The 25,776-nt window shown below is 36.0% G+C and overlaps 1 pseudogene; it reads left to right on the forward strand.

The window, feature by feature from the left end:
* Nucleotides 1–17,859, forward strand: LOC114045143 (annotated as a pseudogene).
* Nucleotides 17,860–25,776: the final 7,917 nt, after the last annotated feature.

A 25,776-nucleotide genomic window follows, 5' to 3' on the forward strand; every position in this document is an offset into this window, starting at 1 on the left:
ATGCACGTGATGATCTATAGTTCTGGTTTGACTTTTTCAGGGTTAAAAATGTGACTTCCTTCTTCTGGCACTCAGGAATTTTTGTTGCAGGGCTGTTTCAAACAAAAAAAAAGGTATAAATCTCCTATAAACATAAATAAAATATGAACAGAAAATGGCTTTAATCACTAATATTTTTGCAAACTAATGTTCAGCTGATGCAACTCAATTTTATTTTGCATCACATTAGTGCCATAATGGTAATGACTGGCCTTCATTCACTAACAGTTTGAGTCAGCACTTTGAGACGTTTTCAAATTAGGTCATACTGCACATTTGTGGCTGATACAAAGGTTGATTAAGAGAGCGTCACCGTTTTAAAGTGATGTTGTATGAGTGGAATTAAGTTCTCTGTGATTGTTCCGGGAAAATGTGAGCCACCATAACTAAGCAGAATTAATGTATGGGCTATAGGGGAAGAATATATTTCCACAGAGTGCTTGAGTATTAACTCATTTACAATTTAACAAAGTCCTCTCTATGTTATGGAAGAATTGTATGATGAGTCTTAGAAACAAGCAATGAATTACATTAAGGACACTAGATATGTGGTCCCCACTTTTGTTTCAGGGAAAACCACATTTTGCTGTCATGTCCCCTTTTGGGCTTTGCAATCAAGAAACCCTCCTCTTTTTTTGAGAGAGAGAAAGAGACTGTCTCTTACTTCTTTTTCTAAAGTAAAACTGATCTCATGTCACAATCAAGTCATTACCCAAGATGTAACAATTCTTAGGGAAGGCTAAAATGCTATGCAAGCCAGACCAGGATGAATTTTTTTTTTTAAATTAAGAGTATTTAAAGGGATATTATATTGTCAAATCTAAAATCTCATTGAAAAATTGAAGACAATAGAATGTATTTTAAATCCACCCAGCATTTGAAAAACACATTAATGACTCATATGGCACAGTATACATTTTGATAAATTTTAGTGGAAAAAAAACTAAGCTTGCTACTTGACTAGTTCATTTGAAAAGGCAAAGATAACTGCTACCCCTAATATTATATTCACATTATGCTTGACACTCCAGAGAATAAAAGAAATGAAACCATAAGGAGCTTTCCTACATTTTTTATTGTGAAAATGCCATAAGGGCCCGAGAAAACTGAAGGGGGACATGAATATTCTGTGTGCTGAGCTGAACAAAAAGTTCTTAGGCTCAGGAGTTTGACCTTGAAGACTGAAAGAGTTTTCACATTCTTTTTCTTGCCTGTTTTTGGTTTCTTTATATTGACATCCCTGAACTTCTATTCCTAATGTGAGCAATTGACTTTTTATTTCATGTTTTTGATGTTGTGCCACCCACAGCCCTTTTCTGCCCTCCATCTATATTTCTGGATTCAGTCACTGCACCCACAGGCCTCTGACAGAACACCACCCTCACAGCTCCAGCCTGGCTAAGTCCACTTTATTCTCAGTCTCTTTCAATTTACATTGAATGTGTCCCAGAAGTTTTGAATGAATGTGATTCCTAGGATAAAAATGGCTAGGGAAAAAGTTATGCAGGTTACTCAGAAAAAGGTGATCCAGGATAGCCATGGTTCATGTGTGAAATTTTGTTTTAAATCACCAAATTAGAAACATAAAGTTGTAATAGCCATAATTGTTTGTAATATTTCTAAGCATGTTTATACTTCGGACTCCTTAAGGGTTTCATTGGGATGAAAGAAAAATGGCCTTTAAGTCTTGAAAGGAACATAAACAATAACAGTTTTAAAACAAAAATAAAAGATTGATTTCTGACCTATCACAACAAATATCCCTTAATGAGCAAACCATCCCTGGCTGCTGTCTCTTTCTATCTTTTAGCTTTGCTGTGATACAACCCAATAGTGATAAACAGAAATGGTACCTTTTGTTACAGTTAGCTTTCTTCTGATTGTTCCTTTCTATAGCCCCATGGAAGAAATTTTGTTTTATTTTCTTTTTCCAAATAATTCAGTAATTACAGAAATCTGCTCAACAAGGAAGACCCTCGTCCATGGTGAACAGTAGGGGTCACTTCTTGGATAGATTGGCCTGAACTGTGTTCACAAAACATAAAAGCAAAAGCCTTATACATATGCTCAAAATGATGACTGTGTCAATCAGGTCAAAGAAACATCTATCCTTAGATAGACATTCTGCCGATGTGATAAGTGGAGGAATTGTCAGAAACCTTTTCTCTTTAAGTGTGCACTCAGTCTCTTTAAATCAAAAAAAAAAAGTTTCATCTCCTCCATTCCCCCAGTGTTTGGACTGACTTCATTTACATTTCTGAAAGGTCACTTAGGCTGTTATATAAGATTGGTTGTTGATTCCACTTGCAGTACACTTGGTTTATTTTTAAGTACGCTAATTTGAACACTATAGAGAAGCTTCTTTCCTGCTACTGCAATGACTTAAATTTAAATCAGTCAAAATATCATGTTGAGTAGGTGAAAGTATTTGGACTATTTTGTTAGGCAATTATAGGGATACTCAAATTTCTCCATCAGTTTAATTTAGGACATAAGAACTGCATCTAGTTAGCTAAATTTATTAATGCGTAGGTTGCTTTTTTGTTTGTTTTTTTTTTTTCCTAGAGTGGCTACAGCTACATTACAGAGGTGAAACATGACTTTTGATGATCAAGCATGCAGTGATTAAATAAGGTTAATCCTCATTTTATATGCTAATAGGATATTTATAATCTCAACAGCATATCCAATTTAGAGATTTTATTCTCTGTTGTTAAGAAAGTATTTCTTATTAGTGAAAGAGAATACCCCTACATTCACCACAGATGCTATTTTAATTGGACTCAAGTGTATTGTGGATAATTAGTCCACTTCTTTAATATTTCATCTATAATTACACAATGAACAATGTGCTTAAATTTCAGAAAGTTGGTGGGTTCAAAAGAGAAACTTCCAAAAAAAAGAAGAAGAAGAAGAAGCAACTTTATATCCATGCTTTCCCACACCCTGTAGGAACCTAAAAAGTTTAGAATCCAGGACAATGGGATAGATTAATCAGAAAAAAGCATTTCTTAAACACCTACTTTGCATCAGTCACTATGCTGTGCACTAGGAATTCAAAGAATGAAACAATTCCTACTCTCAGAGAGCTTACTCTCTCATACGAATCCCAAAGTGTTTTTCACTGACCTCAGATCAAAAGTAGAAACTATTTTGCATACAGCTTCATGATAATCATCTTATAAAAAGCTCTAGTAGCAGAACTCTTTGAACCAGGTCTGTGAGTGTCCCAGTACCAGATGCTCATTGTTTCTTCTAAGCCCAGTGCTCAAAATGGCACATTAAACAGAAAAAAAAAATGGTTTGGTGTTTTCTCAGTACCCAGAGTTTACTCAGGCAAACTAATCCCAGACAGAGCCTACGATATCTTAGCATGTGGACCAAAATTATATTTTTGTGATCAGCAGTGCCAAATTAAACAAAAAAGATTAATTTGTGATTTCAAGAATCCCTGCTTGATTGAAAGCGGATGTGCTTTCCACCTCTTTGTTCAACAAGGATACTTTGTGTTTAGCAGGCACAAGATGTGACCTGTTGAAAAAAAAAAATAGTACTTTGAGGTGGTAAGAAGGGGAAAATGCATTTTGGTGTGTTAAGAAAGAAATCTTTTTCAAAAGTGACAGATCAAAAATACAGCCGGGGGGAGGACGCAACTTAGGCAAGCATGATTCCCCAATCACTCTTGCAACGTGTCTCCACCCTGACCACTCAAAGAACCATCATGCAGAGGAATAGGATTCTTCTGCTTCCCCACTTCTTCCAAAAAAGAGTTTTTCCATTGCCTATCACTTTCCCTGATAGGGTTTGTGCTTATCAAGGTGGTTAGTCTGCCTTGGGACAGTAGACACTTATCCAATCAGTGACTCTCAGCTAACTTTAAGCAAGGTTTTGTCCTTTTTTTGAACAGGTAGTACAAAAGTAAATTAGTACCTAACCTTATACCTGAAGACGTTTAAATTCTCTGATTATTTTTATGATGTCTACATTTTATTTCCCCCAAACCATTATCTGGCATGTTTCTTTTACTTTAAGATAAAGTTAGAAACCTATAATTAAAAAGCCCCTAGCTAGATATGAGGGAAGAAAAAAAATGACACCAATGTGAGTTTCAGATTTCGTAACAAAGAGGAAAGCTGTTATGAAATGTATGAAGGGATAAACTCTAGCACATGCTCTAAATGCTTTGAATGCACTTTTTTAAAAGGAGCAAATACAAGAAAAATCAAGCCCTCCCCCAAACTGCCCCAACGGTGTCCCAAACACTTGAGATTGTTTCGCTTAGCAGACCAACATTCTGCTATCTCTTTACACTGTGGGGGCCCCTATATGACAGTGGGAGTCACGGATAGACTATCAACCTTGACTTCAAATTTCCTGGCTGTCACTGACTTTGCCACAACTCAAATTTTGTTTAAATGGTGATAAAGTGATTCTTTCAGAAAAGGGCTGCCACAGTGACAGAAGAGCAATGTGGCCCCTCACCTCAGTTCATGTCACTGCTGCCTGTGGAGAAAGGCTAAGCCCTTTATAATTTCAGTTGCCTCCTGATCTCCCTCAACCTATTCTCCCCTGATGCCAGGGTAATGCTAATAGATTTTGTTTGTGCTGATGGACAATGATGTAAGTGTCTCTGAATTCCTGTTCTAAGTTAAAAGTGCAATATCATATTGTTTTTCCTTCTTTCTTTTTAGCCATATCACCTGCCTTTTTAAATGTGAGATTCTACAAAATGAGACGTGTATTTTGTCCTATAAAATGAAAGACTTTATAAGTTGACTTTTTTTTTCTGACCAGAACCCATATTAGTCGGAAAGGGAAAGGCCAAAGGGAAATTATTGCTATTTTAGACAGCAGCATAAATTTTCTTCCTATTTTTAACCTAGCTTTTAATTTAATAAGTTTTATGACCCTTATATTAAGTACATATGTTTTACAAGACATTGTGTCCCTTGAGTCACCCTGAATTTGCTCTACGATACGAGAGTGTAATGAATGAATACTGTGTTCCTGATTTCAGTTCACCCATTATTTGATTCTTATATGCTATCTAGTAAACCTGAGTAAAAATAGAGATCTGCCTGCTCGGGAACTTGGATCTTATTCTCTAAATGAAGTAAATGAATTTGTCCCTTTGCAAAATCTCCTACTTTCAAATTGTCTCCAGTTGTTATTTAAAATAAATAAATAAATAAATAAATAGTGAGAACCACACACTTTGAAATGGTTCTTGGGCTTCAATTTTTTTTTTAAATGCAGCCACATGAATATATTTATATGGTCATTTCTTTGGGTAATGGCAAAGGCATTTCCCCTCACAAATCAAAGAAAAAATAAATTCTTGCCATCAGTTAGGGGAAGCCTGAAACCTGAATCTATTTTCTTACTCAAAATGTTTCCCATCACATTATGTATCAGTTTGTTATTATTGGGCTTTTGATGGAGACCTGAGTTTTTATATTGTTCACAATATAGGATACTCCTGAAAGTTCATACACGATTGCACATGTCCTGGTAAAAATTTGAATCAGATGAATCCAACAAAACTCTAAGAAGATAACCTTGTTGAACTCACCATTAGCATAAAAGGCCCAAGTGCCCTAAAATGTTACATTGGTATAGGGCCTAGCTTGGCTCATGCTGTTTATCAAGGTAAGTGTGAAATGCAACCCTGCCACACTCTCCCACATATCTGTAATGGTGGCATTTATTTTGCATTATTATTATTAATAATAATGATAACATGGCCTAGAACACATTTACCTTTATATCGCAAGGTAAAACATGAGCTCTGGATGCGCTAAATAGCAACCCAGAATACCTATTTCATGTAATAAGATTAAATGTGAAGTCTACATTGTAAATTGGGTTCTTCTAATCTGATTTGAGTAACTGTTCCCCTTAACATGCCAAAGTTCAGTAAACCCTCAAAGTACAGTATGTACACTTCAAATCTATGACACAATACAGGAGGGAAAAGCCAGATTTTTCTAACACAGTTTAAGATTTTGTGCCAGATCTTGTGTTTATGTATATTTAAAAGTTTATCAATGTATGAAATCCAGTTCAATGAGCTCCTTTTCTCTCTTAAAAAAAAGCAGTTGTCATTTCAATGACCCTAGAGGATAAGACCTCAAAATGTGACTGGTTTTTAAAAGAATCTTAAGCTCTGCATAAGACATTAACATTTATGTCAAAAGGAAATACACAGTCATGTGTATGTAGTGGTTATCTATATGTCAGCTGGTAGACTTTTATTGCAATAGGAACCCATCCAATATCTCCAACAGGAAAATTCTGAGCCTCCCCCATATCACTCCCCCTTCTACTCCATACGATCTGTTTTACACTGGAATGACCAGAAGTTAGGAAATATTTAAACTTTCTTTGGTAAGTACCTTAGCATCTCTTGGGTTCTTTCCATTAAAAAAGAAAAAGAAAAAAAGAAAAACAAAACAGAGTCGCCTTAGTCTTTAAAAGGTGAGGACCAGCCTCCAGTGGCTATGAATTATGGTGCAGGACACTGCACTACTAGTTTGGATAGAACGTTGGCATTAGACTCCACAGAAACAAGGAACAACCATTTTAGCCAGTCACAGAGAACTCCTGGTCACCTCCCAAGGGGCAAATTGATGTCAAGTTCTGCTGTCTGTCAGGATTAAGTGCCTGTTTGCTTTTTCACTAACATGTGGTTTGAGAACAAAGCAGCTCAAATCTCCTCAGTTCTTAACAAAGCATCTCAAATTGCTGAGTAAAATTCCTTAATCCCCCATCTTAATCTGAAAACACCAGCACCACATGGTAATACACTGTGGTCTCTTTTTGGGCCACCCTCAACCAAAATGTATGGTACCCATCCTTTCCTATCTACTCTCTGAAATTACCATTAACATATACAGTTAGTTCTCCACATCACCAGCACACTTTCAGATAGGAAATCCAGGTGCCTCATTTCCAAATAAGGTCTGTCTTGGTTGTTTTTCTTCCTTATCTACTTCATTTCTAGGGTGAAAAAAAAAAAAAGTACAAAGTAATGACAGGATAAACTTGCCCACTTGCAAAACCTTGAAGATCAGGGCTACATGGTAAACTCTCAATCATAAGGCTAAATTGACTGGCATAAATCACTGATTTGCGACATTTGTTGAATATTTGTCTCAGATGTGGAGCCAAGTGGACATTGGCATTTTGCATAAGAATTCTGAGTATTTCTACTGAGGTAAGAGGACAAACTAAAGGAGATGAAACATAAAACCTCAATGACTGGTTTGAAACTATGTATGAAAAACATCTTTGTTAATGCCTGGCACTTGCTTTGCTCAAGACTTCACAAAGCACACAGGACAGTTGAAAAATATTGTAAATTATTTTCACGATCAGTTACATATTATGGATTAAGATTTTCCTCTGTCCATTGCCCAGAGTGGATGAGTTCCAATTTTTTTTTTGGAGGCCATAATTTGCCCAGTGTTGAATTCTGCAAGTTGAATTACATTAAACCTTACTTCCTCTCAAATAAATTATTCATTATTATTTCAGCACATTATTTGGAGTCTCTTACTTAAATAAGTTTAGTTGTAAGTTGATTTGGGTGAACATGGGAGGTATAGTAGGCTGAAACTTTTATGCCTGAGAAACCAAAATATATAATTTCTTTGTAAAGGATTGGATTTTAAAAGAGGTAAACAGATTAGCAAAACCACCGAACTCAAATATCTTATTCCAAAAATTTCTTACAATTCTGCACCATTTTGGAGACATTCTCTGATATTTTTATTTTTTTTAAAATTCTCTTTCCACCTCTCTCTCTCCCTTTCTCTCTCTCTGTAGCTAAGAGACATGAAACAAATAAAATCCTTTTCTTCACAATAGTGGTAGTCCTAGCATCCCTGAGTAATATATAATGAAGCTACCTAGAAAACAGAAAGGACTCTGGAGCTAAGTTAAAACAATGTTATAACAACATGGGCTGTTTGAGTAATAACAAGGAAAATTTAACAAGAAAAAATGCTTTTAAAAATCAGAACAATAAATAACCAATTGAAAGGGAGACACATTGTGGAAATATCTGGATCTTGAACAGAAATCCTGTCAGCAACAACTTCCTTGACCAGTGGTTCTAGCCTTAACTTGAGAATCTCCGATAAAGATGAGCCCATTACCTTCTGAAGCATCTCCCTTCACTTTTGTGCTAATTGTTAAAATTTATCTTTTCTTTATATCAAACTGAACTTGGACTTTCTGAAACTTCTATCTTTGGCTTTTCATTCTTCCCTCTCTTGCTGAAGCAAGCTTTACATACAAAAAATAAATAAATAAACAAACAGAAAACCCTCTCCTTTTTGAGGTTATCATCTCTTCTTATTAAAGAGCAGTGACAAAACTAGGTGTTGATCAATTTGTCTTGAATTTAGATTGCAGCTCTTTTTTACTTCCTTCAGTATTTTCATTCAGTCCTGTAAAGTTATTTTTTAGAGTTATTAAGAAGAAGTGTTTGCTTTAAAATTTCCTTTCCTTTTCAGAGAAAGGAAGGGCCAGACCATTATTGCAGCTCCAGCTCACTGTCCATGTTTTCACACAGGATTGGAATTATAGTTAGGCAAATTCCACAACCTCCTGTACCCAGCTAACCCAGAGGATGCAGACAAAATATAGCAATAAAGCAGTAGAGGTAGCTAACTAGGTGGGGTTAGAAAACTGAGTCCTGATGGGTCTATCTCTACCTAATCAGGTTTAGACAAAGTTTGCTCCTTTGTGTACTCTGGCAAAGATAAAATCCATCTCACTCAGAGATGTCCCTTGTGGCATGATTACTACTTCGAAGAAGAATTAAAATAGTGGACAACAATCTTATTTTTTCTTTATTTTATTCTCAACATAAGAGAATCTAGAAAAGGAAAAACAATGTGCAAGCTAGGTGAGAGATGGGAAGAGATTTGGAAAGAGATATGAAGCTTTTTCTTATTTAATATCCAGTTCATCTCTCTAGCACAAACCAGTCATGATGAAAAGCTTTTTTTTGATATGCTTAATAATTCTGAAAAAAAAGCTTTTATGGACTATGCTTACAGATATTTAGGCAACATCTCCTTTGGCAAACAGTTCACAACTAAGAAACAGTCTTAGGAAAGCAAATACGGGTAGCATCCTAACATACCAATCTGAGACTTCAAAAATAAACATCTTTTTTAACATCATTTTTTAAAATGAACCAGAAGACATACTCTTTTCAATCATTACAATATAAAAGAATTCAATAATTTAGATCACTAAGATGTATGCGTATGTCCCAAAAGGTTCTCCAAGTCAGCTGCCCACCTCTCACACCCACCCTGCCAGCTTTCCTATCAATCAGGCCTTCTGCAGTTGCGTTATGGAAACATTTATAAAAATATTTGGACTGTTAGGACAGCCCAAATCTTTTCAGAAAAAAAAAATTTGCTTAGGAAAAAAAAATCACTGACAGTTAAGTAATAACAAGGCAAAGATTTAAAAGAAATTGCATCTCCCTATCATACCATCTGCGTGCTTGCTTGTTGATCATTATTTATTTGTTTATTTGATTCATTTATTAGCTATTCTCTCATTTAAAGTAAAGAATGTAAAATTTTGAATGACTAGGCCAATTTCTGAATGCTGAAGGTTCAAGTGTAGTGATTTAAGTAACTTTTATATGCATTAATCTCACTTTCAAAAATATCATCACTGGGCCAGGTGCCCTGAAAGCTTAATATGGGAACTGAAAAAAGAAAGGGAGGAGAAAGGAAAAAGGAAGAGGAAGGAGAGAAAAATAAAAGAGGGATAATAAAACAGTTTAAAATAATTCCAACACAAGTGAAGGTCAGAAGAAAAGTCAAAGTGAGGAGTGTGCTTTCCTGGTGGACTGACAATTTGACATCTTGTTGGTCTTGGCATCCTTAAAGTTTCCTGCTGAGCATAAGGTGCAAAGCCAAAATGCCACAAAGCACATACGGCTGCAATAAACTGTATTATAAAACTTCTTTTAAAGGTGGGTTTTGCTTAACTGCATTCTTTTATTACAAAGGAGAGTTCAGTGGTGTGGGAGAGCAGGAAATATTGGGAAATGATTGTGGTGTAAAGACCAATAGACATCAGTGAAACTTTTCAAATACACAACCTAAAGCTCACTAATAATGTTTTTATTTTTTCCAACCTTGCCTCCACACAAGTGACATATACATACAATTTCTCTAATTCCTTACTAATGAGGTCGGCTTGAATTTCTCTCTGGGCCAGTTACCTTTCCTTTGTTCCATGGCTATGAATTGCACCTAAATCTAACCAGTCATCTTAAAAATGTATGTCTCTTGTTACATGTGAATCCAATAAGATGCTGACTTTTCAACCCAAATCTATCCCCAGGACTGAAAAATTAATTCTCAAAACACACACACCATAAGGACAATGCTCTAGGAGTACCTTTTATGAAGGGCCTACACATCACTGTGACAAAATATAAGTCTTTCCATCATATAATATTAAGAATGTTGGCATGACTAGCCCCTAAGTTGACCTTGCCTCTCTCTGAAGAGGGAGACTCAGGTTGCTTGGTGAAATTGACTAAAGCAATGAACTGGTACTGGGAGCCCTTTGCAAAATTGCCATTGAAGACTCAAAATTCTTAATTGGAACAAAACCTTTTCCTCTTTCCTTATCACTTGTCTACAGAATCAGGCAATAAGAGTATTTAAGATAATCACTTGGAATCAGTTTTCCTAGACTCATTAAAGATAGGCTGCACATTTTACTAAACAAACATGTTCAAATCTTTGTTCCCCCCCCCAAAAAATTCCCCACAATCTTTACTTCTTCCTTCCATCCCCTCAATCCATCATTCCTAACCTCTCCTTCCTTTAGCAACCAAATCCCTAGAGAGGAGTTGATGGCTGGGGTGGGGTGAGGGTGTAGAGTGGTGAAAATGGACCATCAATACTGTCTACTTCTTTGTATGATGATGAGGATGATGATGATGATATCAGCTCCACTAAATTAATTATTATTTCTGTGCACTTGACTCCCATAACTATATATTTAGCCCTAATTTCTCTGTGGAGCTATAGATCTAGATCACCAGATGCCTACTCAAATTTCCAACTGAATGTTTTAACTCATCCCAGGGATTCTTTACCTCTTTGTATACCCAGCACCTATCACAATGGTCATCATGTTGCATGTAACAAAAGCTTTTTGATTGAAATCCAAAACAGAATTCATTATCTTTCCCCCAAAACCCCAAAACTCTCTAACTTCCTTATTTTTATTTAGGACATCATCATCCTACCAGTTACCTAGGACTACAGCCTCAGAATCATTCTCAGTTCTTTGCTTTCCCCTCATCTTCCATATTCAATTAATTGCCAAATCTTGTCTATTCTATATCCATAGAATTTCTCAAACCCATCTCTTCATTCCTATGGTCAACACCCTGGTTGAGGCCTGTTGAGCACCTGTGGCCTGAATTATTAAAACTGACTCCTAATTAGACTCACCTCATCAAATCTCCTCCAATCCATCTTCCACACAGCTCCCAAAGTGATACTCCTAATCCACATTGCCTCCTATTGCCTGCAATGTAAAATACAACTTGTTTGTTTGGAGATTAAAATCCTTCACAATTTGCGTCCTCTCCACCTTTCAAACCTGATTACTAATCACTCCTCCTTCACACATTATGTTTTAGCTAAACTGGACAGTTTATTATTACTTTACCTCATATACACTATTCCATTTCCAGTCTCTGTTCCTTTGCAAAGTCAAGAGTTCTCCATGCCACTCCTGCCTCTTAGAAACTTTAGCTTCCCTGAAAGCTCAATCCAAGAACCACCTTCCACAGGAAGCCTTTCTTAATACCCCCAGCAATACAATCCTTCCCAAGTAACTTTGTATGCCATTGGTGTATATTAAGCATTTATTCATGTGTGTATATACTGTTTCTCCTTTATAGAATGTAAGCTCCTTAAAATCAGGGACCAATTTCATTTTTGTTTTTGAACTTCTAACATCTAGCACATTTGATAAGTGTTTGGTAACTGATTAGTTGGTTAATACAATTAATTTTGAAAATCTTTGATAAAAGCAGATGTAGAAGGACTTGGACCAATGATATCTTTTCATTTGGCAATTGCATATGGCCCATTGACAATCAGTCATGGGATAAAGACCAAGACAGAGAAAAAACTTATTTAGAAAAGGGTCAGTATCTGTGATTTCATCTGTATAGGGAACTCCCAGTATACAAATTTCACATAGTGATAAATACTGGCAATTCCTCTCCAAATTGTTGCCTTAATTAGCCACTACTTCAAAGTTTTATTAGGAAATTTTCCTTCCCTAACATAGGGCCCCCAAACAGATTTGAAACAAATGTTTTGATGAAATACCTTTTTAGAACAGACTGTTTCAGTGCCAAGAAACACTAAAATCCACTTCTGAATTAACTAGTTTCTTCTTCTCTTTTTCTCTCTGTTCTTTCTCTCTATGTATAACACCAAGTTATGCTGGCTTTGGGAAATATTCCAGAAGGAGATTATTTTTACGGGCCCATTCTCAATACCAAATTCTTTAGGGACAAATGAATTCTCTAGTTGCTCTGTGAGAAATGCAATTGAACTGTTAAAAGAATTTTTGTAATGTAGACAGAACTTCAGACTGTTAAAATTTCAATTCTGTTTAACTAGTCATTTTCATTTCTTGAAATTCACATGGAAACTTGACACAAAGGGAAGCTTCCCCTCTCAACAAAAGCACATAGATTATTATAAGGATACTCCTGTATGTGTTCCATTAATGGAAAACTCTATAATAATTAAAAGAGGGGGGTTCCTTAATTTTTTTTTCCTTTCTAAGAAGCTCAAAAGTTTCAGACAAAATCTTGCTTAGGTAATACTCTAAAAGTTTGTTCTTGGGCAACACTTCAATTATTTTTTTTCTTTAATGAGGCATTTAAAAAATATTCCATTTCTCCATACAGTCAGAAAACTCTTAAATTTCCTCAGTTGACTTTCTATTTTTAAGTAATCAATCAGCCGGGAACATAGTCCAGTAGTGTCCATAGGACTGAGAAGATACCAGCAAAAACTCTTCATTCAAATCCATTTTAGTGGGAGTAGAAAAGAGAAGTTTTAGTTGGGTTTTTTTTAAGGCCAACATGGAAAAACACAAGTTCGATAAATATGTGCATACTACAGGGACACACAAATCAGTTTGATTGTAAGACACTTAAAGGCAGAGACCTACTCTTTTTTTATCTCCTCTGCATTATTATACTGTAATATCTCCCATGTTTGTTTGTTTGTTTGTTTTTGAGGGTGAGGCAAGGGACAATGAAACTGTACAGTGAACAGTCATAGATGATTGTTAATAATAATCACCTGGGCCATTTTTATCACCTGATCAGGTTATCAAATCATTAGGAATGTTATTTTGTCTAAGGGGGTAACATCACCTATTTTCAGGTACATGAATAGGGGCAGGTAGGTGGCACCAGTGCATAGAGCACCAGTCTTGAAGTCAGGAGGACCTGAGTTCAAATACGGCCTCAGACCAAACACTTGACACTTACTAGCTGTGTGACCCTGGGCAAGTCACTTAACCCCAACTGCCTTTAGAAAGAAAGAAAGAAATTCAGGTATGTGAAGGACTATTCTTTAGAAGATGGTCAAAGGCTGCTTGATCTTGGAAATGTAGACAAACAGATGAAATGGGTTTAAATTGCAGCAGGAAGAATTTAAGCCCACTCTAAGGAAAAGCTTCTCATATGATAGTTAACTGAAATGGATTCAGAAGGTTACTGAGGAAGCTTTTATAATCTCCTTTCCTGGAGGTAGTTTTGTTTGTTTGTTTTGGTTTTTGTTTGTTTGTTTGTTTGGCAGACTATACATGAAACAGGGAAAGAGAAAAGGAATATCTTGAAGGGCAAAGATCCATCCCACTTGCTTTCAGGACAAGAACCCAATCCTTTGCCAGAATAACACTGATACTGGGGAGGGGGAAATCATTCTTATTATTTAAATACACTTATGTATCCTTATGTATCTACTTCATTATTTTCCTCACTGTAATGTAGAGTATAGTGTAGTTTCCCCTTTTCCTCACTTCAAATGGGAATTTAATTATTCTTCTTACTGAAATAGTTAATTCTCACTCTTCAGAGAAGAAGTGGAGTGAGCCAGATGGTCCTTATAACTATTACTTTCTTCATGTAGGCTTCTGTGTTACAGACATGCCATAGTTCACTGTTGCACCAACTTTGAGAAAGGCACCTACATGCCATCTCCACAAAATGTTACTACAATGTTGCATTTAAGAATGTGAGCATAGTTTCTGGAGACTAAGTTTAGAGAAGAGAAACAGATTCAGTTTATTTAGCTACCTACAAGGCTTGCTATAGATAAACTTTGTATTTTTGACTTTGCTGCCAAATCACTCTAAAAAAAAAAAAAAAACAAACCAACCCCAGTTAATGGCTATTTATCTTCCTTCCATTTACAAGTGGGTTTTTTTCCATGTTCTTGGCTATGAGTTGGAAGACTGAAGGTGTCCAGTCTTGAGTCCCCACAGTCCCTTCAGGGTGGTCAAATTATCTGAGCAACTTTTGAACTCTTCTTAATTTTGATTCCAAAGGACCTCTGCTCTGGAATCATTTGTTAAACTAATGCTAATTTAGTCCCTCTTTGGTTGGAAAGCAACATTTCCTCAACAAGTGCATGGGAAGTGAATTTGAATCTCAGCTTTGCCATTTACTAGCTTTCTGCACTTGAGCAATTCTAAACCTCCCAAAACTTCATTTTCCTGATCTGGAAAATGGAATTAATTATGCTTGTACTACCTACATTCCTCATTGTGTCATTTTAAGGAAAGTGCTTTGGGTCTCCCCTCCCCACCCAATTTGACATAGACAAGGAAGGCCCAGAATATATTCAGGAGATATTAATGAAGAATTCGACTAACTATAAAAGATTACCCTGGTACTTTTTGTGAGGTTCCAATGCCTCTCTGATTGGGTGAAGAGGGGAATGGTGAGATTTCCTGAGCAAACAAATTGGCCATGACTCAAGAAGCTAAGCTATATGCTAAATTATGGATGAATTTCAGTAACTCAGTTCAAGAGCAGGAGAGATGGCAAGGCAAGAGCTGCCTGTGAATTAGTCCTATGCAGAGGGAAGGGCTATCTCTCTTCCCCTTTTCCTTCTGGCCATATTGGCCATATAGCTCTGAAGGGGAGCAGTTACTGGACAAATAAGAAATATCACATGGAACAGAGACACACATTCCAGGCAGAAAGAGATACCCAGAACAAAGGAAGAAAGAAGCTCAAGGAATGTGACCCCCAATCAGCAACTCACCCAGAAGACATTGCAGCTAAGAGAAAGTTTTAAGAGAACTACACAAAAAGAAAAAGGAACTCTAGTTCCTGCAGTTATCAGTTGTTGTTAGTTTCATTTGCCACACATGTACTCTACATGTGGGCCTCAAAGCAGTTTAGATTTATATATACTCTATTGATGTTATTTATCCGTAGAAGAGTGTAGCCCATATTTATGGTAAGAATAATTCTGAAGCAACTGTTCTTACTATACCATTTTAAGAGGTGCCTTTTTAAAGAATAAATTGTGCCCACTGGAGAAATTGTTATTGGGAAGAGCTCCAGTGGGGGCTCATAAGCTATCAGATTAGGAATGTAGACCCTAGAACTTATACCTAGAACTAGAGGTAGCTGCCACCTACTGGGGATCCAAATGTAAGTTTAAGTTTGGGAAGTATGCCAGGCTAGATGTCACATACAAAAAGGAATTATTGCTAATTTAAAAAAAAAAACTTATCAAGAGTCCTTGTGGTTTCAAATTTGTTAACTGATCTGGTAACAATTCTAAATTACAACATTTGAGGTAACAAGGCTGCTAATAAAACAAAATACCAAGTTTTTCTTTGATGACCTAACCAGGAGAAAAGGGATTAAATTTATTCTAAAGGAGAGAGGCAGTGGAAACTAAGAAATTTGGTAAGTTCTACCTCACATTCTTTTCTCTAGTGGTTCCCCATTTTGCTACCTTAGTTGGACATTTTTCCTCACTGTTTCTTTCTTCCCTTTGGATGTCCTATACCCTGAATATGTCTCCTTCCTTCTCCCTGTTTCATAATATTGACTTTATTTTTTTTTTGTATTTCTACATATTATTAAAGTCTCTGAAATCCAGGCAGCTAATAGAAGATAAGGTGTAGACAGCATGAAGTTGTAAGAAAAGCACAGAGTTGTGGGATTCTTATCATATTTCAGATAAAATGTAAACTCCTTGAGGACAGTGAATGTTTCTTTTTTATCTTTATATCCCCAGGGCCTAGCACAGTTTTTGGCATATAGGTGCCACTTAAAACTGATTGTTGATTATTTCTGATCTGTTACTAAGTATATGAAGTTGGACATGTCACTTAACCTATCTGAGCAATAACTTTCTCATCTGTAAATGAAGAGGTTGTGCTAGAAAATATCTAAGATTTGTTCCAGCTCTGACATTGACTAAATCATTAAACTACAATTCCATTCAATTCTCCAAGCAATTTCATAGTATAGACTATGTGGAAAGCATTATACTACATGCTGAGAATACAAAGACAAAAAAAACAAAAAACAAAAAAAAACAACACTCTCTGTCCACAAGGAGTTTACATTATTACATATGAGGGAAGGGTACAACATTTAAACTGATAAATACAATGTAATTTCAAGAAAGAGAGAACACTGAAAGCCAGCAAAGGAAAGACTGGTGGCACCTGAATAAAAGCTTGAAGGAAATTAAGTTCTGAAAGGCCAAGGGTAAGTGAATAAGTCTATAGGAAACTTGGAGACCATCATTAATGATAGTCATGCCATTGTGTTGACTTTGGTGGGATCAGAGTATTAAGTCAGTATTGTTTGTAGACAAAGATCTTCTAGAACAAAGCTTTTTCTGTCTTACTCAACCATAAGATTCCTGCTATGATAGGAGTTTCTGATGGATGACACAGATCCCTTCATTACAGGGAAGAAAGTTGGAGAAAACTCCACAGGAAACATATGCTGATATTGGTGGATTGAATAACTGATTAAAAAAAAAAATTAAGAAAATCTGTGGAGATTTCCTTCACTCATGCTCTTATAAGGAGATGGGAATTAAGCTACCCAAAGGAATCATTCCATATGGCACCTTGCATTAGTAAAACCTTGTTAGCCAAACCTTGTAGCTAAATTTTCCTCCAAGTTTTTTTTTTGTTCTGAGCTCATACAGACGTAATTAGGAGAGGGTCCAGACTTTTTCATGAATTGTTCCAAATAGCTGAAGAACATGCTTTGTCAATTGTCTTCATTGATGAAATTGATGCCATTGGAACAAAAGGCATGACAAATTGAAGTGGAGAAGGAGAAATTCAGCAAACAATGTTAGAATTGTTGAACCAGTTGGATGGGTTTGACTCCAAAGGAGATGTGAAAGCGATTATGGCCCCTACACCACATCGAAACTATGGATCCTGCACTAGTCAGACTAGGATGGACCCAGAGTTTCCTCTTCAGCTAAAATACCTAGGAGGACATCTTTATGAGTCATACAGTGCAAAATGACTTGGCAGATGATGTAGCTTTTGATGATTTGATCATGGCTAAAAATGACTCCTCTGGAACAGATATCAAGGAAATTTGTATAGAAGCTGATCTGATGGCACTGAAAGAACATAAAATGAGAGAACAAATGAAGATGTAAAAAAATCTAAAGAAAGCATATACTTTATAAGAAATTAGAAGGCACCTCAGAGGGACTATATCTCTAAATGAACCATGATGTCTTCATAAAAGTTGCTAAAAAACTTTCCAGACCTCCTGAAAAAACAATGCTGGGTGAATTAAGGAATACATACTCCAGTTGGCCTCGATCACCAACACATGTTATATATTTTACTCAGATATGATGTGTGGGGTACCCATTAAACTGTGTTAGACTTCTGTTCCCTGTGCTACACTGTATTGCAAAATAAAACTCAGAAAGAAAAAAAAGGTGATGAGGGACTGAAATTCAAAGCTCTTTATAACCTAGCCCTCTCCTACCTTTCCAGTCTTCTTACACCTTAACTACCTAACATGTACTGTTTAACATTGAGTTCCTTACTGTTTCACAAGCAAGACACTCCATCTCTCAGCTCCAGGCATTTTCTCTGGCTTTTTCCCATACCTGTAAATCACTCCTTCCTCTCTGACTACTAACCTCCCTGGCTTCCTTTAAGTCCCAAAGAAAATTCTAACCTTCTAAAGGAAGCTTTCTCCCAATCCCTCTTAATTGTACTGCCTTCACTCTGTTAATTATTTCCTATTTATCCTGTATATGGCTTGATTTTTATGTATTTGTTTGTATGTTGTCATGCTTATTAGATTTTATGTTCTCTAAGGTCAGGGACTGTCTTTCGACTCTTTTGTATCCCCAGCACTTAGTGCAGTGCCTAGTCCATGGTAGGTTCTTAATAATTTTTAAAAATTCAACATTATTTTCAAATTTTGAACTCCAAATTCTCTCCCTCCCTCTCACCCATTGAGAAGGCAAGCATTATACATGTGACATTATGCTAAAGATATTTCCATATTAGCCATGTTGCAGGAAAAATAAAGTGAAAAAAATATGCTTCAATCTGCACTAAAGGTCATCTGTCTCTAGAGGTAGATAGAGACAGGTAGGTAGATTTATTTATCATAAATTCTTTGAAATTGTTTTGAACCATTGTATTGATCAGAGTAGCTAAGTCTTTCACTATTGAGTGTCATTATAATATTACTGTTACTTTGTACAAAGCTCTCCTGGTTCTGTTCACCATAATTTGCATCAGTTCATATAAGTCTTCCCAGGTTTTTCTGAAACCATTCCCCTCATTATTTCTTATGTTGTTGTTCAGTCATTTTCAATCATGTCTGACTCTTTCTGACCCCATTTGGGATCTTCTTGGCAAAGATACTGAAAGGGTTTGCCATTTCCTTCTCCAGCTCATTTAACAGATGAGGAAACTAAGGCAAACAGGATTAAGAGAGTTGCCCAGGGTCACACAGCTCATAAATGTCTGAGGCTGGATCTGAATTCATGAAGATGAGTCTTCCTGACTCCAGGCTTGGTGCTCTATCAAGTGCAACACTCACTTGCCCCCATTATTTCTTATAGCAGAATAATAATCCACCAAAATCATACAATACAAATTATTTAGCCATTCCCCAATTGATTGCCATCCCCTCAATTTCCAATTCTTAGTTTTTCTTTTGTTTTCTTTTGTTTTTTTTATTTTTCTTTTGGTTTTTTTTTTTTTTTTTTGGTGAGGCAATTGAGGTTAAGTGACTTGCCCAGAGTCACACAGATAGTAAGTGTTATGCGTCTGAGGTCAGATTTGAACTAGGTCTTCAGAGCCAGTGCTCTATCCACTGTGCCACCTGGCAGTCCCTCAATTTCTAATTCTTTATCACCTCAAAAAGAAATGCTATAGAACTTTTTGTACGTATAAGTCCATTTTGTTTTTTATCTCTTTGGGATGCAGACCTAGTAGTAGTGATATTGTTGGGTAAAAGAGCATGCACAGTTTTATAGTCTTTTGGACATAGTTACAAATTATTTACCAGAATGCTTGGACCAGTTCACAACTACACCAACACTATTAGTGTTGTTTTCCGTATATTTCCTCCAGAATATATCATTTTCCTTTTCTGTCACATTAGCCAGTCTGATAGGTAGTACCTCAGAGATATTTCAATTTGCATTTGTCTAATCTATAGTTATTTAAAGCATTTTATATGACTATTGATAGATCTGGTTTCTTCTTCTGAAGATTTCCTGTTCATATCCTTTGGCCATTTATCAGCTGGGGAGTAGCTCTTGTATTTTATAAAATTGACTCAGTTCCCTACATATTAGAGAAATGAAGCCTTTATCAGGAAAACTTGCTATAAAAATTTCTGCCAGTTTCCTGCTTTCCTTCTAATTTTGACTACATTGTTTTTGTTTGTACAATAATCTTTTAACTTCTTGTAATTAAAATTTATCCACTTTACCTCTGTGTTCCTGTCTATCTCTTGTTCCATCACAAACTCTTCCCTTATCTATAGATCTGACAGATAATTTTTCCATGCTCATTTAATTTGCTTATTATATTATCTTTTATGTCTAAATCATGGACCCATTTTGACCTTATCTTGTTATATGATGTGAGATGTTCACCTGTGCCTAGTTTCTGCCAGATTACTTCCCAGATTTCCTAGTAGTTTTCATCAAATAGTGAGTTCTTTCCCCAAAAGCTTAGGTTTAAGGATATATCAAATGCTAGATTACTGTGGTCATTTCCTTCTGTATGTTATGTACCTAATCTATTGCACTGATCAACCACTTTACATCTTAGTGAGTACCAGATTTTAATAAATGTTTATTGATTGATTGATTAATTGATTGGGCCCCAGAGTAGAATTACAAGAGGTGCTGTGCATACAGAATTGACGAGGCTTAGCCTAACTCACTCCATAATTTTCCTCTATTTTTTCTCCTCTTCCTCTAAAATTAAATATTACTGACAATTTCTTTTCTTTCCATTGTATTCATATCAACAAAACAGTTCACTTTAAAATACATATTTTTGGACATGGTCAATGTGGGAATTGTTTTGCATGACTATGCATAATTATTATAGGGGTTTTGTTTTTATTTTTAGTTGCATGGATACAAGGGAGTAAAAATAAAATGTTGTTAACTGAAAAAAATTAAATTTATTTTTAATAAATTAAAAACATTTCAAAATATAGTAAGACATCATTGTGCCTTAAATTTCTTTCTTTCCACTGGAGCTTTGTTTAAAAATGCATTTATGGGAATCTGTGTTTGTGAGCAAACACTTAGTGTATTTTCTATTAACACATTTGATGCTTTCTGAATTTATGTCCAAACTGGGTAAAGACGAACCCCAGATAACAACATACCCAATATCATATATGTTAAGCATCATGAATTGTGAAAACCACCAATGTGAATTTAGTGTGATAAATATCACACCCTATCCTAAAGCTACAGGAAAAGTGAATAGGAGTTGAATTCCAAATATGCAAATATAATAGATAGCACACCCATTTGTCAGGTGCATCATTTTATAGCCCATGGTTGAGTAATAGGCCAAGGCTAGATATCTGCTGCCTCTTCCAATGATATTACTTTCAATCACGCTAATTAAATTAATATGACCTACACTAATGAAACCACGAAAACCTATTTTGGTTTCTACCAGCACATACATTTTTATAATTTAGACTTGTCATACCAGTATGCTATGCAGGAGCAAATTCAGCGATAATTAGGTAAGCACATTTTAGTCATTCACCTAGGTAACTGACAAAGAAAATAACTTCCTCAGCAGTGAAGCAAATTCAGTTTTATTTGAATAGCAAACCAAGTCAAGAAGCAGAAATACATCCTTTACGTAGCTCTCTTGTTGCCTTATCTTCAGCTCCTTCAACTGTCTCTCGTTTTAAAGTATATTCTTCTCCAATATGTTTTCTAAATGATTAGTCACCTGAGAAAACATTAAATGAACAAATCACAAGGTTTAAAAGATTTATGACCCAAATTATATTAAACAAATTCAATATGCTCCATGTATGGAAATTAGAAGTCTTTAGATCATATTTTGATTACTAAATTCCCGCCTTAAAGTATTTCGCTCCTATTTGCAACAGTAAGTTTTTTTTTGTTTTTGGTTTGAGGTGTTTTTTTTTCTTAATCCAATGTCAGATTCTCAGAGTAACCAAGTTAAAACAGATTACTTAGTCCTTGCTTCAAAGAAATAATGGATTACTAGCATAATTAATTTTATGTTTAATTACTGTAGAATGAAACAATTCAACAATATCCAATCAATCCTTAGAATGACAGAACAGAAGGTCAGCGGTTACCAAGTCAATTGTTTTGAAAGAAAAATTTATGTCAGGTTCTCTTTTATATGCTAGGGAAAGAAATTGGATAAAAGTGGTCAAGCAAACATTAATTAATTGTATAAATGTAATGTTGTTGTCATGCTAAATCACACAACCAGTGGCTAAAGTCAGCAGACATGCATCAGTTACAAATTTCCAACAATATGCTACCAAGCCACACATATACAAATGAAAGCCAAAGAGTCAAATGTTAATATCTCCGGATTTTTTTTAATTCTGTTTGATGGCTGTTGGAAGTGAGTTGGTGATCCTAATCCACTTTATTATGTGTGGTTACCCAACTCAGGAAGTTCCCCCATGACAATTGACACCTTTGTGCAGCCACGGCAGGAATGCCAATGATAACATAAAAAGGATCTGACTCAGGAGGAGGGGTCCCCATACTGCTAACATGAATCATGGTTTGGGCCTATGTAGGAAATTAGGTTACTGAAATGTAGGAAGAATCTAGTTTCTTCCCAGAGAGTAAATGGACCAATTATCAAGTATTTTCTCATAGCTTTAGTTTTCCCTGACATTTAATTCAGCAAAATACCTTTCTTTGCTTATCCAACTCTCTGAAATTATATTATTCCACCTGCTGTAACTAACGTCATGACCTATTAAAGCTACTGATTGCTAGGTTTGCAATAATCATACTACTTGACTTTCTCCAACCATTCTTTGTAAGTAGCTAAGGAAAGAAATAACACAAAATAGTTTTCCTTTACACAAGGTGTCCTTTTCTGAAGCCAGTATGTAAAGTACCATGACCTCTAGGACCAGAAAAGAGGCAGGAAATACCTTTGCATCCTTCCAGAATTCTCTGTACTTACTGGACCTATGCCTGAATCCAGCAGAGAATGTCTTTCCCGCAATAACTTCTCATAAATGTTAGAGAGAAAGGTCAGAGTGGAAGCACTGGAGCTCAGTAGGCAAGGAACTGTCCAAATGGTCACACTATTGATGAGATCCCTCTAATTAGGACACAATAACATTTACCAAGCTCAGAAATAACGCTATCATCCTGTGGTGACATATGTGTGACTCAGTATAATGGGGAGTATAATGGGGAAATGCCTCAATAACATTCACTGTAAGTCTATAAAACTTGTTTTTCTCCCAGAAACTAGAGAAACCACAATGCAAAGATATTAATAAATAATGCATGTAACTTGAATTTGTATGAATTAATAAGAATGTATTTATATGTATAATATATAAATATATGATATGTTGAAATAATTTCTAGACAATATCGTGGAGTTAATAACTATTCTCTGAGCTACTCAACAAAATGGCAAAATCCACAAACAATCCTCAGTACTACCGAGATACCTCCAGCAGCCCTGTGGCACCTCCAGGAACTGCAGTAATAAGAATAGCTAACATTTATGTATTATTTTACATGCGTTACATCATTTGGTCTTCCCAACAACCATGGGAGGTAGGTGCTTATGCATTACTGTCCTCATGTTATAAATGAGGGAACTGAGGCACAGAAAGGTTAAGTGACTTGCCCAGGGTCACACAGCTATTAAGAAGCAGAGCTGGCATTTAAACCCCAATCTGCTGATTCCCATTCCATTGTTATTCTACTCCCTTAAGAGTGAAACATGATTACAAGAAGTCAGAATTCTTTCACATGACAGAGCAGTTGCAAGATTCTGGTCAAATCTGGTGGTGCTCTAAATTAATAATACTTTCTTCTAGGACTCTGAAGCAAGGAGAACCCCCTAGATCTCTAAGCTGAATTGTAGATATCCATAGAGACTAGTCTGATTTTTTGAGAAATGGCTACTGTCCCCTACCCACACTAAAATTACATGTTACCGTGTCGCTGCCTGATGCAGCCAAGTAGTCCATGTGGACTTCTTTTGTCTGTCATGCGAGAGAAAGAGCAATACGTTCTTTACAATAATACCTCAAACATATATTTTTCATAGGAGAGACTAGAATTGTTCTAAATAAAGTAGAAATTGTACATAGTTTCCCATGTCTGACTGTATAAAGTAGGCCCACTAGACCAGAATGGGGTTTGAGGGGTGGAGTATTCACATACAGCACTGATCCATTGCATGGAATGTCATCAAGTTACTCTGGGTATGTAGAACCAACCACAAAATGGAAAAAAAAAAGCTTTCTTGAGTCATTACTAATATTTCTGATAAGAGCATTCAGCTCATGTGAATTTCTCTTAAATACACAGAAACAACTGTGACACAAATGAAGTGACATCAGAACAATCTTAATCAGTTTTCTACGAATATAATGGGTGCTCTCTTTACCAAAAGCCATTCATTCAGCCAAGATAGTCTTCCTTACCTGTAAACAGACAAATCATTTTGTTTTGAAAGTTATTTTGAAAATATGTTATTCTGAGGCACTTCTGGCCAAAATGGCAAACTGAACAGAGGCAAATTGCCTAGCTTCCCTACACCTACTCTAGCAAAAAACTGAAATTCACTGGAAATCAAATAATGATCTAGAAATCCGATGAGAAACTACACTAAATGACTTCTTCCACTCCAGAATTATACAAAAAGTCAGTCAGCATCCCACAGTCAATAGGAAAGGGGGCAGTAAGGAAGGCCAGTAGCATCTCAGACAAACCCACAGCCTCCCACCACCACCAAAGAAGGCCTATAGCCACGTGTAGCCTGAAGTTCTCTGGGTCTGGGAGCAGAAGAAACAGTTATGAGTCATTTGTTATTGACTCATTTTAAAAAGTCTACTAATGTTAAAGATAAAATCACAAATTAAATCCAAGTAATTAACAAATTCAAATAAATGAATGAATTTTTAAAAATTGAAATAGCCAACACTGACAATTGAACCTTTTTTACAAGTATTATTGTGCTTCTAGGTAAAAAAAAAAAGTTATTCTTTCCTACCAAGGGAATATAAAAGGGCACAGTTCACCTCTTCTATCATCTACAATTGCTTTTGCACTGCTAATGAAAATACCATGACGTAAAATGCAGTCCATAGGATCCATGCTAACTGTGATTCATGAAATGAAGCTTACCATCATTTCCTTTAAATGCAACTCTAATACCAATTATACAGTCACTTTAGATGAACTAAGAACTGTGTTATTGCAGATGAGAAATACATTTAAAATGCTGACATTCATCCATTTCCTCACAAAACTGGTTCCCCAGTGTTCACTCAAATATTTCTGTTTAGAGTGTAACAGGAGTTTGGTGTATGTTCAGATTACCTAAAATGGAGGCACCCAAGTAAGAGATATTAGGGACCTGCTTTTGTGAGACAGGAAAGCTGGTACATGTGTCTACATTCTGGCTGGTTGGGAATAGCCTCTTTCAATTGATTGTATATCTGAAACTGACTGCATTTTAAAAACTATCTGATTGGAATAGTTTCTCTCTGTATATCCCTTTCTTTTCTGTCTCTCTGTTTCTGTCTATCTGTATCTTTGTCTCTCTCTTTGTCTCTGCCTCTGTCTCTCTGTCTGTCTCTGACTCTATCTGTCTCTGTCTTTTTCTGTCTCTGTCAGTCTCTCTGTCTCTGTCTTTCTGTCTCTGTCTCTCTGCCCTTGTCTCTCTCTCTCCCCATCCCTCTTTTCCAAACTTAATCAGGCTGGTTCTGAAGCAATAGAAATACAAACAATCTCTGGATGTACGTAACCAAAGCCTTTCCAGCTTAGTGAGTCCTTTCCAGCACTTACATTCCTCTGACTAGGCCCCGGAAACCTGCAGCATCTCCAGGCTGTGACGAGGACTTCATCTTCTGAAATGCCTCTA

Source organism: Vombatus ursinus, unplaced genomic scaffold (genome assembly GCF_900497805.2).
Source record: "Vombatus ursinus unplaced genomic scaffold, bare-nosed wombat genome assembly UNPS02014778.1, whole genome shotgun sequence".
Classification (NCBI taxonomy): domain Eukaryota; kingdom Metazoa; phylum Chordata; class Mammalia; order Diprotodontia; family Vombatidae; genus Vombatus; species Vombatus ursinus.